The following is a 15,906-nucleotide window of genomic DNA, read 5'->3' on the forward strand; positions in this document are numbered from 1 at the left end:
TGCAATGACTCAGGTACTAATACTTACAGTGTTACAATAATCTATCCAATATTGATGCAGTCCTTTATACACGTAAATTCTACTTTTTCACCTATTCAGTGCTACAATTATACAATTAGTACCTATATATTGTAGTAAATGGATAGTGATTTAAAAACAGTGTTTAAATGGATTTTATGTAGAACATGTTTGTTTACTACAACAATAGCATATTTTATAGATATATTTTAATGATATTATATGTATAATTTTTTTAACAGATATTGTTCATCATCATTACGAAAAACAGAAAAGAGGAAACAACAAAAAAAGGTCTATTATTTGAAGAAAACACAACAGCAAGAACTAGATGAAAAACAATTTGTGAGGAAAAAGAAACATTCTTCTGGTAAGAGAACAAAAGAATTTAGTATAAAACTTTCAAAGGCTAAAAACAGTGTGCACAATGTGGAAAGTAGAAAGACTTTCCCAACAATAAAGAAGAATAAAAAGAAAAAAGGAGAAGTTAATGGAAAATTGCATTCCCAAGAAACAATCTATGGTAAAAGCAGAAGGAATCAGTTTGAAGAAATAAGAAAGAGAATGTTTTACAATAGAGTTGTCTTTAATTTGTTGAAAGATGTGAAGACATAAAAAAAATCAGCATTTTATAAACAGAGAAACAGATTGAAACTATTGTTGAGAAGGCTTTTGATTTAAAAAGGAAATTATCCATTTTAGTTTTAAACAGAATTTGATCACTAGATAAACCAATACATTTTATGAAGGCTAATAGTAAAAAGAAGAGAGTAATTAAAAGAACAAACTTTTGTGATTTTTTTTGGGTGAATGGAAACACAGTTCTAGTTCAGAACCTTTTTACAATGAAGAAAGCTATTTTCAAACCACTACTTTACTGCATGCAGTTGATACCTCTGGTCGTGCTAATGAGGTTAAAAACGGTTGTCCAATTGAAAAAGAAAAGATGGCTCCCAGAAATGTAGAAGAAGTGATAGCTGATGAAGTTCTAGGGAGACATACTAAAGCCCCAGTGTATACTTGGGATTGTAGTAGTAAATGCAGTATACAACAGGAATCTATTGACATTTTACGGAATTTCTTACGAGAGTATAGTAAAAAAAAGTGTTTAAAAAAAGATTAAGATGTTGCAAGGACCAAGGGGCATATGTATCAAACTCCCATTTAGCGAATCCCAATTTGCGATATTTTGCGATTAGCGAATTGAGATTCGCAAAGCGGGATGTAAAAAATAAATCACAAATATTTTGCGATTTCTTAAAAATCGCAAAGTATTCTTAGAAACCTCATTTGCGATTACTTAATAGCGAAATTCGCAAATTAAGAAATCGCAAAAATGGGAATCTGCAATCCAGGTGCAGCCTGATGACATCACAAACAGGAAACTGGAGTGATTTCCTGCACCTGCTCACCTGAGCCACACCCAGAGGCTGCTTGGAGAGTGTGAGGAGGCATCCCAGGAGAGAGCAACCAGCAATGGCTTCCAACAAACAACAGGAGGGCAAGGAAGCAGAGAAGAGGAAGAGGAAGCACAAGTTTTCAGAAAAGGAGCAGGAGGTCCTCATTGAGGAGATGGTGTGCAGCCATGAGCTCCTTTTTGGCAAGAAGGCACTGCGTGTCCCAGAGTCGAGGAAAAGGAAAATTTGGCTGGACATCCAAAGTAAGGTGAATGCAGTGGGAGTGACCAATCGTACCATTGAAGAATTGCGCAAGCGATGGTATGACATGCGCCAGAGGTCGAAGGAGAGGGTGGCAGCCAGACTAAAGGACGCAAATCAGACTGGAGGAGGACCATCCACAGCAGAACAGCCAACACCCCACGAGGAGCTTGTTGAGTCCACTCTCCTGCCTGAGAGCGTCGGTGGTGTGGCTGACATAGACAGCTCTGACCCTGCATCCAGCAGCCAAGGTAAGATGCATGCAAAATCAATCTGCACTCATCCCCATCCCATGCACACTTCCCCAAATGCGCATAGTAACCTCACAAAATGTCATTCCAGTCCAAGTCTTACAGCACACCCAGCAATGCATCATGGGACTTGTAGTACTATGTCTGACAGTGTGTCCATGAGACAAAGGAAATCTAATGCAACATGTGGGTTGAGGATAAGTGAATGATACAGTGTCAGAGGTTAGCCAAAACAAACTGTAGGAACTTTATTGATTGCCAATTGCAGACAAAGACACAAACTCATGTAGTCCCCTTTACATCCACAGCACAATCCAGGGCACGTGAAGACAGCGCAGAGGGAGAGGAGCCTGCACTGCCTGAGGACTCCAGTGACGAGACTGAGCAGATTCCAATCCAGCGCAGGAAGCGCGCACATGTGCCCTCACTGCCTCCATTTGAGGACGAATTACCGCCCACAGGGGATGACAGTGACAGGAGAGAGGGGAGTCAGGGTGTGTCACACATGCCCATTCAGGACACACCAAGGCCAAGGATTCGAACACAGGACACACGCAGGTCAAGGCCCAGGAGCAGCACTGCGACTGAAGCCGAAGAATCCGTCTTCTCAGGCCTGGAACATAGCATGCTGCAGGAACAGTGTCTGCAAAGCAAATCAGGTCAATCAATAGGCAGCTATGCCGTATCCACAAGGACCAGAAAAACATGGGGGAGGGCATCATGGCCATGGCAGGTGCCATCCGTGACCTATGTGACCCTTTGACACTTTGAGGCACAACCAGGCCGCCAGTGATAGGGCTGGCCGACGTGCCAATGCACGCCTTCACAACTATACAAAGGCCGTGAACCGCCTCAGCACCACCACCAGCACCCTCACACGCAGAAGCGTGACTATGGAGGTCGAAATGGCGCACTGCTGCCAGGATATAGCCTGAGGACTTGCACAGATCACCACTGCTGTGGAGCAGCTGCAGACGGGCAACGCAGGTGGCAGCGCACTCATGGCCTCTGCCGAGAGTGAAGACACCTCCAGTAGGAGCAGCATCACTCCTACATTGCCAGGGGACAGACAACGCAGTGCCAGACAGGGTGCAGGACAAGGGAACACCATGGGGGGCACTCAGCCTGGACGCCAAACACCACCAATGCGTCACCGAAGGAGGTGAACTGTGCGGCGACACTTAAAGCAAACAGGGTGAAGTAACCCTACTATGCTGTGTGCACAGTTACTTGTGCCTTACCTGCACTGTGTGCATAACATGTGCTGGGGACAGCTACAATTTTCATAATTGTGAAGTGTGAATAAACACTGCATACATTATCAAGCTATTTTTGTCTCATGTCATCATTGCTCACCTAGAAGTAGTTTTGTGTGATCTCAGTCCGTCTCTGGCGTCCAGCAGCTGCCCCGACTCCAGATGCAGGTCTGGCAGGGGGAGCAGGGCGCTCGTCATCCGATGTGTCTGTATCGGTCACATCAATTGTGGTGCCTTTCCTCATTGCCATGTTATGTAGCATTGCACAGCTTGCCACGATTTTACAGCAGGTCTCAGGGCTGTATTGCAGTGAGCCTCCACTTTTATGCAGGCACCGGAAGCGGCTCTTCAGGATTCCAAAGGTACGCCCAATGACGCTGCGTGTAGATCTGTGAGCCCTGTTGTAGCTCCTCTCACTTGCATTTGCAGGATCCAGATATGGGGTCAGGATGAAGTCCCGCACTGCATAGGCACTGTCACCTGCAGGGATAGAAACAATAGGTAAGTCAATGCCCCCCCCTCCCTCAAGCGATGTAGTGGATGTATTGATGTGTGCCATGTTTTTACCTAGCAGGTATCCCTCCCCAAACTCTCCAGCAGTCAGACGTCTGTGTATTCCACTGTGTCTAAAGATGAAAGAGTCATGTGTACTGCCGGGGTATTTGGGGACAATGTCAGTGATGATATACTTTGCGTTGCACACCATGTGTATATTGAGGGAATGGTAGCATTTCCGGTTTCTGTAGACATATTCAGTTGCTGATGGGAGTGTGATGGCCACATGGGTCCCATCGATGCAGCCAATGACGTGGGGGAAATGTGCAATCTGGTAGAAGTCAAGTTTTGTTTGTTGTAATGCCTGTTGGGTGGTGGGGAAGTATATGTGCTGTGAGAGCCTCTGTATGTGCTGTGAGAGCCTCTGTAGCATTGCATCCAGAAAGGCATGTAAGAAGCATGAAAGTGCACTCTGTGACACCCCACCAACCTCCGCTATTACCCGTTGAAAACTCCCTGACGCCAGGAGGTGCAGGGAGCACAGGACCTGCACATGTGTGGGAATTGTTTGTGTCCTGCGTGTAGGGTGTTCCAAGTAGGGTTTCAGCTCCTCAATCAGGTCCATTATGGTCTGTGGGTGCAGTCTGTACTTGTCATAGATGTCCTCTTCAGTGTGCTGGAACAGAGTGATGCGCAGCCTGAATATACATTCCTGTCTCATTCTCCTCTGTGCAAGAGCCCGAATACGCAGCCTCCTGGCTATCACAAACATTGCTGCCATTGTGGTTGGGTCTGTTGCATTGTGGGGTGGTTTAAGTACCTTGCACCAGTTTACCACCTGCATGCGATTGGTGTTAATTGCGATTTCTTAATTTGCGAATTTCGTGAAATCGCAATTAGCGACTTTTTCATACATTTGCTAGCGAATTCTTATATTGCGATATCCTTATTGCGAATTTCGCTAAGTCAAAAAAATCGCTATTTAAGAAATCGCAAACATATTCGCAATTTTTCAGTTTCGCAGCCTAAGAAATCGCTAATTTAGCGATTTCTTAATTTTTCCTAGGAATGTGTGTCATACATATGAAATTGCGAAAATTTAGTCGCAAACGCTGTTTTTTGCGATTCGCAGCGTTTGCGACTAAATTTTGGTTTCATACATATGCCCCTACATCCTTGCAGAGTGAGAAACAATATTGGTTTGCAAGTTCATTCTCTGGCTTGCCTTTCTAGAAAAGTATGTCAAAGTGTTTTTCATAATTTTAGAATGTTAGCAGTACATCATTCTCAAATGTGGAAGTTAGTCAGAAGATTGTATTACGCAAAAAGTCCAGTAATATTTTTAAATGACTTAAACAGTGCTCCTTTGCATGGGTCAATATCAGATGTAAAAAAAGTTAGTGTTGAAATAGAGTTTTTGTTACTTTGGTCCTGAAGAAGAGAGTAGACAAAGTGAGACATTGATAGAAGTAGGTGTTGAAGAAAATGTGGAAAATAGTGGTACAGAGAAGTTTGAAGAAAAAATTACAGTTTAAGGTAATTTCGTGTGAAAGGCCAAATTGTACTTTTATTTGCTGTTGACGAACTCACTATAAAAATCATACTAGAAAAGTTGATCTGTATTTAAAAAGTGAAAGAGAAAATAATGATAAGTGCAAGGAATTTGCAACCTATTTGTTGGTAGAGGATTGCTTTGATTTGGGTACTGATCAATGTATTTGTAAATATTGTTATAACAAATTAGATGATAATAAAATGCCAGCTAGAGCTGTTCATAATATTCTAGAGTTGGTAACTATTCCTCCAGAACTGATAGATTTAAACACGTATGAGTCTTTTCTGGTTCAATCTGTGCACCCGTTTCAGGCTATTGTTCGTATGGAGCCTAAAACAGGTAAATTGCCTCCTATAGATTTACAGAGAGTATTAAAAGGAAGAGTTGTATATTTACCTCTAGATTTAAAGAAAAATATTGAAACTATTGGTGTAGAGAAAGAAGAAAGTGAACCACTAATTATTTTAGTTAATGGTGTTCCTACTAAGAGTAAGAAAATCTGGCAGGAATTAGTGGATGTCAGGAAAGTGCAAAAGGCAACCTTGTATCTTATACAAAACAATGATTACTAAAAAAAAATTTATGTGGAAGAAGAAGAAATACTTTTAGGAGAAGATACTGAAATGTCAAATGGTCAAATTGAGAAAGTGGACATGTCCAAAACTGAACAAATGTATGAACATTATAGTGTACATCCACTTCAGTCGAAAGAAGTGATGGGAAATACTTTTGAATTATTCCAAATGAAGAAAGCGAAGGGGACTCCCATGAGTGTTTGGGAAAAAAGTTTGGAAGTTCATTGTTTTTCCCAGCTGTTCCCAACTGGAAAAGGTGGACAATACGATCAGTACAGATTCCTGCATCAGAATATCGGACAACAAGATTGTATGCAGAAGATCAAAGACTTCGACAATGTATCCCATATATATTTCATCTTTTGTTTGAGAGTGACTTGCCTGGACTTTCATTTATAGTCAACCACATATTAAAAACAGGAGTACATCTTCAAAATGTAGCTGCAAAGGAATTTATGGATAAAGTACATCAGAGAGATGATCATTTAGAATCTCAACTGATTAATTTGATGGCTTGTCAGCGTAGTACTAATTAGTATTGGTAATGTCGTCATGGAGAACTTAAATGCATGCTAAGGAACTTAGGAACTCCTATGTGGTTTGTTACCCTAAGCTTGGGCTGATTTACTTGAATTTCTTCAAGAAGCGAATTCAAATATTAAAAACATTGAATTCAAGACTCCTGGAGAATTGTGTTCTTTGGATCCTGTAAATGTATGCAGATATCTCAATCATAGGTTTGAAGCTATGATGTCGTTTTGTTGCGGTCCGCACCTCCCGCAACCTCCTAGGGATGCCACTATGCTAAGGTTAGTGTTTCAGGGTTAATGGCAGAGCTGTGGTGTTCGGGCAGTGTAGGGATCGTGCTGGGGGTGGTGTTTCAGGGTTTAGGGCAGTGCAGTGGTGTTCGGGTAGTGTAGGGGGTAGTGCAGGTGGTGGTGTTTCAGGGTTTAGGGCAGTGCAGTGGTGTTCGGGCAGTGTAGGGGGTCTTGCTGGGGGTGATGGTTCAGGGATTAGGGCAGTGCAGTGGTGTTCGGGCAGTGGAGGGGGTCTTTCTGGGGGTGGTGTTTCAGGGTTTAGGGCAGTGCAGGGGTGTTCGGGCAGTGTAGGGGGTAGTGCAGGTGGTGGTGTTTCAGGGTTTAGGGCAGTGCAGTGGTGTTCGGGCAGTGTAGGGGTCGTGCGGGGGTGGTGTTTCAGGGTTTAGGGCAGTGCAGTGGTGGTGTTTGGGCAGTGTAGGGGGTCATGCTGGGGGTGGTGTTTCAGGGTGAAGGGCAGTAGAGTGGTGTTCGGGCAGTGTAGGGAGTCATACTGGGGCTAGTATTTCGGGGTTTAGGGCAGAGCAGTGGTGTTCGGGCAGTGTAGGGGGTCATGCTGGGGGTAGTGTTTCAGGGTTTAGGGCAGTGCAGTATTGTTCGGTCAGTGTAGGGGATCGTGCTGGGTGTAGTGTTTCAGGGTTTAGGGCAGAGCAGTGGTGTTTGGGCAGTGTAGGGGTCATGCTGGGGGTGGTGTTTCAGAGTTTAGGGCAGTGCAGTTTTGTTCGGGCAGTGTAGGGGGTCTTGCTGGGGGTGATGTTTCAGGGTTTAGAGCAGTACAGTGGTGTTCGGGCAGTGGAGGGGGTCTTTCTGGGGGTGGTTTTTCAGGGTTTAGGACAGTGCAGTGGTGTTAGGGCAGTGTAGGGGGTCTTGCTGGGGGTGATGTTTCAGGGTTTAGGGCAGGGCAGTGGTGTTCGGCAGTGTAGGGGATAGTGCAGGTGGTGGTGTTTCAGGGTTTAGGGCAGTGAGGTGGTGTTTGGGCAGTGTAGGGGGTAGTGCTGGTGGTGCTGTTTCAGGGTTTGGGCAGTGGTTTTCGGGCGGTGTAGGGGGTCTTGCTAGGGTGGTGTTTCAGGGTTTAGGGCAGTGCAGTGGTGTTCGGGCAGTGTAGGGGGTCATGCTGGGGCTGGTGTTTCAGGGTTTAGGGCAGTGCAGTGGTGTTTGGGCAGGGTAGGTGTCTTGCTGGGGGTGGTGTTTCAGGGTTTAGGGCAGTGCAGTGGGGTTCAGGGACTGTAGGGGGTCATGCTGGGGCTGGTGTTTCAGGGTTTAGGGCAGTGCAGTGGTGTTCGGGCAGGGAAGGGAGTCGAGCTGGGGCTGGTGTTTCAGTGCTTTTGGGAGAGCAGTGGTGTTCGGGCAGTTTAGGGGGTCATGCTGAGCGTGGTGTTTCAGGGTTTAGGGCAGTGCAATGGTGTTTGGGCAGTGTAGGGGTTCTTGCTGGGAGTGGTGTTTCAGGGTTTAGGACAGTGCTGTGGTTTTCGGGCAGTTTAGGTGGTCTTGCTGGGGGTGGTTTTTCAGGGTTTAGGGCATTGGTGTTTGGGCAATGTAGGGGGTATGCGGGTGTGGTGTTTCAGGGTTTAGGGCAGTGCAGGGGGGGTTTGGGGACTGTAGGGGGTCATGCTGGGGCTGGTGATTCAGGGTTTAGGGCAGTGCAGTGGTGTTCGGGCAGGGTAGGGAGTCGTGCTGGGGCTGGTGTTTCAGTGCTTTGGGCAGAGCAGTGGTGTTCGGGCAGTTTAGAGGGTCGTGCTGGGCGTGGTGTTTCAGGGTTTAGGGCAGTGCAGTGGTTTTCGGGTAGTGTAGGGGGTCTTGCTGAGGCTGGTGTTTCAGGGTTTAGGGCAGTGCAGTGGTGTTCTGGCAGGGTGGGGGGTCATGCGGGGGGGGGGGTGTTTCAAGTTAAGGGCAGTGCAGTGGTGTTCAGACAGTGTAGGGGTTGTGCTGGGGCTAGTGTATCAGGGTTTAGGGCAGTGCAGTGGTGTTCAGGCAGTGTAGGGATCGTGCTGGGGTTAGTGTTTCAGGGTTTAGGGCAGTGCAGTGGTGTTCGGGCAGTGTAGGGGTTGTGCTGGGTGTGGTGTTTCAGGGTTTAGGGCAGAGCAGTGATGTTCAGGCAGTGTAGAGGTCATGCTGGGGGTGGTGTTTCAGGGTTTAGGTCAGTGCAGTGGTGTTCGGACAGTGTAGGGGGTCGTTCAGGGGATGGTGTTTCAGAGTTTAGGGCAGTACAGTTTTCTTCAGGCAGTGTAGGGGATCTTGATGGGGATGGTGTTTCAGGGTTTAGGGCAGTGCAATGGTGTTCGGGCAGTGTAGGGGTCGTGCTGGGTGTAGTGTTTCAGGGTTTAGGGCAGAGCAGTGGTGTTTGGGCAGTGTAGGGGTTGTGATGGGGGTGGTGTTTCAGAGTTTAGAGCAGTGCAGTTTTGTTCGGGCAGTGTAGGGGGTCTTGCTGGGGGTGATGTTTCAGGGTTTAGAGCAGTACAGTGGTGTTCGGGCAGTGGAGGGCGTCTTTCTTGGGGTGGTGTTTCAGGGTTTAGGGCAGTGCAGTTGTGTTAGGGCAGTGTAGGGGGTCTTGCTGGGGGTGGTGTTTCAGGGTTTAGGGCAGGGCAGTGGTGTTCGGCAGTGTAGGGGGTAGTGCAGGTGGGGGTGTTTCAGGGTTTAGGGCAGTGAGGTGGTGTTTGGGCAGTGTAGGGGGTAGTGCTGGTGGTGCTGTTTCAGGGTTTGGGCAGTGGTTTTCGGGCAGTGTAGGGAGTCTTGCTGGGGTGGTGTTTCAGGGTTTAGGGCAGTGCAGTGGGGTTCGGGGACTGTAGGGGGTCATGCTGGGGCTGGTGTTTCAGGGTTTAGGGCAGTGCAGTGGTGTTCGGGCAGGGTAGGGAGTCGGTCTGGGGCTGGTGTTTCAGTGCTTTGGGCAGAGCAGTGGTGTTCGGGCAGTTTAGGGGGTTGTGCTGGGCGTGGTGTTTCAGGGTTTAGGGCAGTGCAATGGTGTTCAGCCAGTGTAGGGGTTCTTGCTGGCAGTGGTGTTTCAGGGTTTAGGACAGTGCTGTGGTTTTCGGGCAGTTTAGGGGGTCTTGTTGGGGGTGGTTTTTCAGGGTTTAGGGCATTGGTGTTTGGGCAATGTAGGGGGTCATGCGGTGTGATGTTTCAGGGTTTAGGGCAGTACATGGGGTTCGGGGACTGTAGGGGGTCATGCTGGGGCTGGTGTTTCAGGGTTTAGGGCAGTGCAGTGGTGTTCGGGCAGGGTAGGGAGTCGTGCTGGGGCTGGTGTTTCAGTGCTTTGGGCAGAGCAGTGGTGTTCGGGCAGTTTAGGGGTCGTGCTGGGCGTGGTGTTTCAGGGTTTAGGACAGTGCCTTGGTGTTTGGGCAGTGTAGGGGTTCTTGCTGGGAGTGGTGTTTCAGGGTTTAGGGCAGTGCTGTGGTTTTCGGGCAGTGTAGGGGGTCTTGCTGGGGGTGGTGTTTCAGGGTTTAGGGCAGTGGTGTTTGGGCAATGTAGGGGGTCATGCGGGGTGTGGTGTTTCAGGGTTTAGGGCAGTGCAGTGGTGTTCTGGCAGGGTGGGGGGTCATGCGGTGGGTGGTGTTTCAAGTTAAGGGCAGTGCAGTGGTGTTCAGACAGTGTAGGGGTTGTGCTGGGGATAGCGTTTCAGGGTTTAGGGCAGTGCAGTGGTGTTCAGGCAGTGTAGAGATCGTGCTGGGGTTAGTGTTTCAGGGTTTAGGGCAGTGCAGTGGTGTTCGGGCAGTGTAGGGGTCGTGCTGTGTGTGGTGTTTCAGGGTTTAGGGCAAAGCAGTGGTGTTCAGGCAGTGTAGGGGTCATGCTGGGGGTGGTGTTTCAGGATTTAGGGCAGTGCAGTGGTGTTCGGGCAGTGTAGGGGGTCGTTCAGGGGGTGGTGTTTCAGAGTTTAGGGCAGTGCAGTTTTCTTCAGGCAGTGTAGGGGATCTTGATGGGGATGGTGTTTCAGGGTTTAGGGCAGTGCAGTGGTGTTCGGACAGTGTAGGGTGTCTTGCTGGGGGTGGTGTTTCAGAGTTTAGGGCAGTACAGTGGTGTTCGGGCAGTGTAGGGTGTCGTGCTGGGGGTGGTGTTTCAGGGTTTAGGGCAGTGCAGTGGTGTTCGGGCAGTGTAGGGGGTCATGCTGGGGGTAGTGTTTCAGGGTTTAGGGCAGTGCAGTGGTGTTCGGACAGTGTAGGGTGTCTTGCTGGGGGTGGTGTTTCAGAGTTTAGGGCAGTACAGTGGTGTTCGGGCAGTGTAGGGTGTCGTGCTGGGGGTGGTGTTTCAGGGTTTAGGGCAGTGCAGTGGTGTTCGGGCAGTGTAGGGGGTCATGCTGGGGGTAGTGTTTCAGGGTTTAGGGCAGTGCAGTGGTGTTTGGGCAGTGTAGGGGGTCATGCTGGGATAGTGTTTCAGGGTTTAGGGCAGTGCAGTGGTGTTCACGCAGTGTAGGGGTCGTGCTGGGGTAGTGTTTTAGGGTTTGGGGCAGTGCGGTGGTGTTTGTGTAGTGAGTAGCGCATGTGCTGCGTCACTAGGCAAGACCTAAAAAGCATTGCACCAAGATGGCTGCCAACACTTCCTGGATTGAAGTGTTGGCAGCCAATTAGAGCCAAGCTTGTGCTTGTGTAGTTAGGTCCCGCCCAGAGATATATATATAGGTTTTTTTCCTGTAATATCTTGAAAACTACTGAACGGATTTGCACCATTTAAAAAAAAAAGGTTGCTTTATTATCCAAGCACTACATTTGTTCCAAATTTGGTGTAATTCTGTTCAGCAGTTTCAGCTGTAACTATGTCTAAAGTTTCCAACGGGAAATTGATTTTTTGACCTCTATTTTTTTTAATTTCTCAAGAACTACTGAACGGATTTACACCATTTAAAAAAAAGGTCTCTTTCTTACCTTTTTGCCAAATTTGGTGCAGCTCAAAAAGCTTTTTTTACATATATAAAAATGAAGTCGCATATCAAACACAGTCCTACGCATTTTGTAAATGAACCCATTTGTATATTTACTAGTAAAAAATATAGTGAAATTAATAATTTTTGTATATTTTAAGGGTAGAAGTGAACAACTAGAGTAATAAAATGAACATTGAGGTATGCTAAAGGCAATTTAAAAATGAAATTGTGGTATTTTGTGGGTTTGCGAAACTATAGCGCACACTACCAGGTCTACCATATAATTTTCGTAACATGCATTTAAGTTTACCATGACGTCAATACCAATATTCATTGGTGCTACGTTGGCATGCCATCAAATTATTTAACTGAGATTCTACATTTTAATCTCTTTCTGAACTTTGTCCATGAACTCTTTTGCAGAAACATGTTGAAGATGAACTTGTGTTCTAAATATATGGAATACTGCATATGAAAGTGCAAATAAATCACTTTCAAGCAGAAGATTAAATATATATGGAATGCACTACCGAAATATTGGATTGTCACAATACTTTCTTGTTGTTCTGCATTCTGAAGCTGAAATCTGTACAGCTTGCTCATCAAATCGTCCACCTTCAATATCTGTGGAAAACAACAAGCTTCTAAAGTTTTTTACAATACACTCATAGGAACTCCCTTTGCTTCTTTCATTTGAAATAATTCAATACTGTTTCCTTTGATTTCTTTCAAATATAGAGAATGTATAGTATAATGTTCATAAATCTCTTCACTCCTAGATTTGTCCACTGTTTCAATTTGGCCACTTGAGATTACTGTTTCATCTTGTAAGCATATTACTTGTTCATCAAAATTTACATTCTTATAATAAATATTATTCTGTACCAGGTATAATGTAGCCTTTCGAAGTTTATTAACAACTACAATCTCATGCCAGATTTTCAACTCTTTGTTGGTACACCATTTACTAGAATAACTACTGGGTCATGTTCCTCTATGTTAGACCTGTCAGCCCTTTGGGTGGTCCCTCCTCATCATTATTTATTTTGTCCCACTTTTGCCTCAAACCCTGTTTGAATTTTTTCCTTTTTGGGAACCACCAGACTTTTTAGTGTTGCTGCAGATTCAGGGAGCCATTTTAGCTACCCCTGAAACTTCTGTCTGAGGGCCTGGAGCACAAGATGGTGGCCACCTGTGACATCACCAGCATCCACTGGAACCTACCAGCACCTTCCAGAACATTCCAGGAGGTTCCAGAACTCTGTGACAGTTGGAGACCGTTTAGAATGTTGGGAGGATAAGAGAGGCAGTTGGCAGTTGGAGCTGGCAGTTGGCACCTGACTGGTGAAGAGAGAGGAGCACAACAGTGAAGGAGGAAGGAGTGAAGCAGCAGGGGTGGAAACTTGTGCCTGGAGTGGGGTCCATAAACCCACCCTTGATACTTGTCCCTACTGATGGATCCCAGCCTATAGCCCTGTGTGGGAAGAAGACAGAAGAAACTTATCCTAAGGACCTGGACAGCAGGAACAGGCCTTAGAACCAAGAAAACAGCAAGATTCTGACCTGAGAACTGGTTTCCCTGGAGTCCGGCGTCGAGTAGCCTGAAGACCTGGAGCCCGAGGTGGAGAAGCGGCGCTGACTGAAGTAGCAGACGTCGTACCCGGAGCCGCCTGAGGTCGTGAGAGGGCGCCGACGGAGGTCGTGAGGAATACCAGAGGTCGAGGAGGAAGTGAACCGAGGTCGAGCGAGCGGCGTCATCGGAGGAGTGAAGTCCGCCCTCCGGAGTCGTCGGAGACCGAGGTAGAGGAGCACCGGAGGTCGGGAGTGAGGATCGCACTCCGGAGTCGCCCGGAGCCTGTGAGGAGGAGCACCGGAGGTCGGGGGTGAGGATCGCACCCCGGAGTCGCCGGAAGTCGACATCGAGGCCAGGCCGGCCGACGTCATCGGAGCCGAGAGCGCCATCGGACCGGAGCCGCCCGAAGTCGACATCGTGAAGAGACTGCCTGACGCCGTCGAATCGGAGGTCGAGATCGAACCGAGGCCACCGACATCGGACCGGAACCGCCTGCCGGCGTCGTCAAAGAACTGACATTGTGCCGAGGCCGCCGAGACCGAACCGGAACCGCCTCACGGCGTCGACACGACTCCAGCGGCGTCGGAACATCAGAAAAAGGGCAGTAAGTGGAGTAGAGGGCGCCTAAGGCCCTGTGGAGACCTGAGAGACTACTCTAAGGGGCTAGGGAGGTGCTGAAACCAACCTGACTGTGCCTGGGGTGAACTGGGACTAACCTAGAGAGGTTGTGTGGAGAGAGAAAGCCAGGGCACTGGTATTCCCCCCTTTGATCTACCTCAGTTTAGGCCTCAGCCTTGTCCCAGCCAGGGAGTAGCCCCCCTCAAGCCTTCCACAACCCTACAAGCTGTGCCTGGGCCAAATCTGCCCTTAAGAATTGAAGTGTCATCTGATTACATGAGAGTTGCTGTATACTTTTAATTATTTATTGGGGGTACTGTATTTATTGAATTTTTACCTATTTATTGCTGCACTATATTTATAGGTCCACAGGACTTGATGGTGTACAATATTTATTGGTACAGTATTTATTGCCTCAAAGTATTTAATTGTCTGTATATATTGCACTTGTATTTATGCCCTGTTATTTATGATCACCCCTATTTATTTCATCAAACAGCCAATATTTATTTGACCTGCACTAATTGAAACTTGTATATTGTGATTGACCTATTTATTTTTCCAATCAGCAACTAAGAGAAAAAGATAAAGAAAGAATATTTTCATAATTTTTACGGTGTAGAGTCGTTTTTGGAACGGATGCACGCATGGTTATTGTATGGGTATATTGTATGCTTAGCACTGTGCCTGTTTCCTGACCACTCGAGCCAAGCTACCACAGTGTGTCCGGAAGACCACCACCACCCTTTCTAGTGTGGGAGTGGTTTTCCAACATAAATTGGTGTTCAGTGGTGGGATAGAGCTGTGCCTACATATACTCAACAATAACTGTGGGTAGTCCATAGGCCTACACCGGGAGTTTTCTCACAGCGGCCTTCCTAATTGTGGGTTTTTGTTTTTTCCAAATTTACTCTGGTGGTGGGAGGAGGTATTATTAAAGGTACCCCCCTGCATTGTTACTGCACAAAACCTGTCCTCTAACCTGAGTGGGCAAGATGGAGTTTGTACTAGAGAATCTAGAAACGTACACTGTGGCCCAACTCAGGGAGTTTTGCCAGCGGGAGGGGGTGTACTGTCCCCCAGGAGCAAAGAAGGGTGCACTCCAAACCAGCTTAAGGGCTTGGGGGGAGGCACGCCGAGAAAGCAAGGCTGAGGAGGAAGACAGGGATGGAGAGCCTGACCCCGAGGGGGCTGAGATGTACCAACCTGAGGTGGGGAACCTGTCAGCAGGGCCCAGGACACTTTCTAGGAAGGGCAGCACTGTCTCTAGCGGGGGCTTATCCAGCGTGGAGTTAGCAGATCGGAGAGAGAAAAGACAGCTCACATGGGATTTAGCAAAGCTGGAGAAGGAGAAGGAGGAACAGAGGTTGGCTCATGAGACGGAGAAAGAGAGGATGGCTCATGAGATAAGACTGAAAGAGATAGAGCTTCAGATCCTAAGAATTGGGGCACCAACTGTTCCTAATGGTGGCAGCCAAATCCAAGAGTCCACCAGGGAACCCAAACCTTACCTGCCAAAGGACATAGTAGCTAGCTATGGGGCGGGTGACGACATCGCCAAGTGGCTAGCAGCCTATGAGGTCTCGTTGAGGGCCCATGGGGTTCCAGTGAAGTACTGGGGAGGGGGATTGTATAAGTACATGCCTCCAGCTGGTAGGGATGCTTTATTGGCCCTCGAAGAGGATGAGCAGACCCACTACCCCGCCATGAAACTGGCGCTCCTCAGAAAGTTTGGACTAACACCTGAAAAGTACAGACAGAAGTTCAGGGGTAGTCACAAGCTGGGCACACAGAATTGGGTGGACTTCCTGGACTATGCAAAGAAGGCACTGGAAGGTTGGATTCAGGGCAGTGAAGTAAGGAACTACGAGGAGCTGTTTGACCTAGTACTGAAGGAACACCTACTCGAGAAATGTTTCCCTGAACTGCGGCAACACCTGGTGGATAGCAAGCTGACCAGCCCCCGGAAGCTTGCTGAGGAGGCGGACATTTGGGCTAGTACCCGGGTGTCCACAAGGGGGACTGGAGGGGATACTCAAAAGGCCGGACAGGGCGCCCCCCAGAAGAAAGAAGGAGGGGAAAAGAAAAAGGAGTTCTCCAAAGGCCCCCAAAATAACTTCCAAGGGAAGGGAACAGGATTCACCTCTAAGGCTAACCCACCCAGAAACCCTAATCCTGGCCAGAGTCAGCAGCCAAGGGTTGTCCATTGCTATGAGTGCGGTGGCGTTGGACACTATAAA

The 15,906-nt window shown here is 47.6% G+C and overlaps 1 protein-coding gene across 2 annotated transcripts in view; it reads left to right on the forward strand.

Annotated features, from left to right (window-relative positions):
* Window positions 1-15,906, forward strand: part of LOC146854004 (glycine N-acyltransferase-like) — a 208,007-nt gene that overhangs the window by 15,117 nt on the left and 176,984 nt on the right. Inside the window, exon 2 of one of the 2 annotated variants that reach the window (XM_085651870.1) lies at window positions 261-388. The exons of the other annotated variant lie outside the window; for it this stretch is intronic. The gene's annotated coding sequence lies outside the window, so the exon portion shown is untranslated. The remainder of the gene's footprint in view (window positions 1-260; window positions 389-15,906) is intronic. 2 annotated transcript variants of the gene reach the window in all.

Source organism: Triturus cristatus, chromosome 4_1, assembly GCF_964204655.1.
Source record: "Triturus cristatus chromosome 4_1, aTriCri1.1, whole genome shotgun sequence".
NCBI classification, from domain to species: Eukaryota; Metazoa; Chordata; class Amphibia; order Caudata; family Salamandridae; genus Triturus; species Triturus cristatus.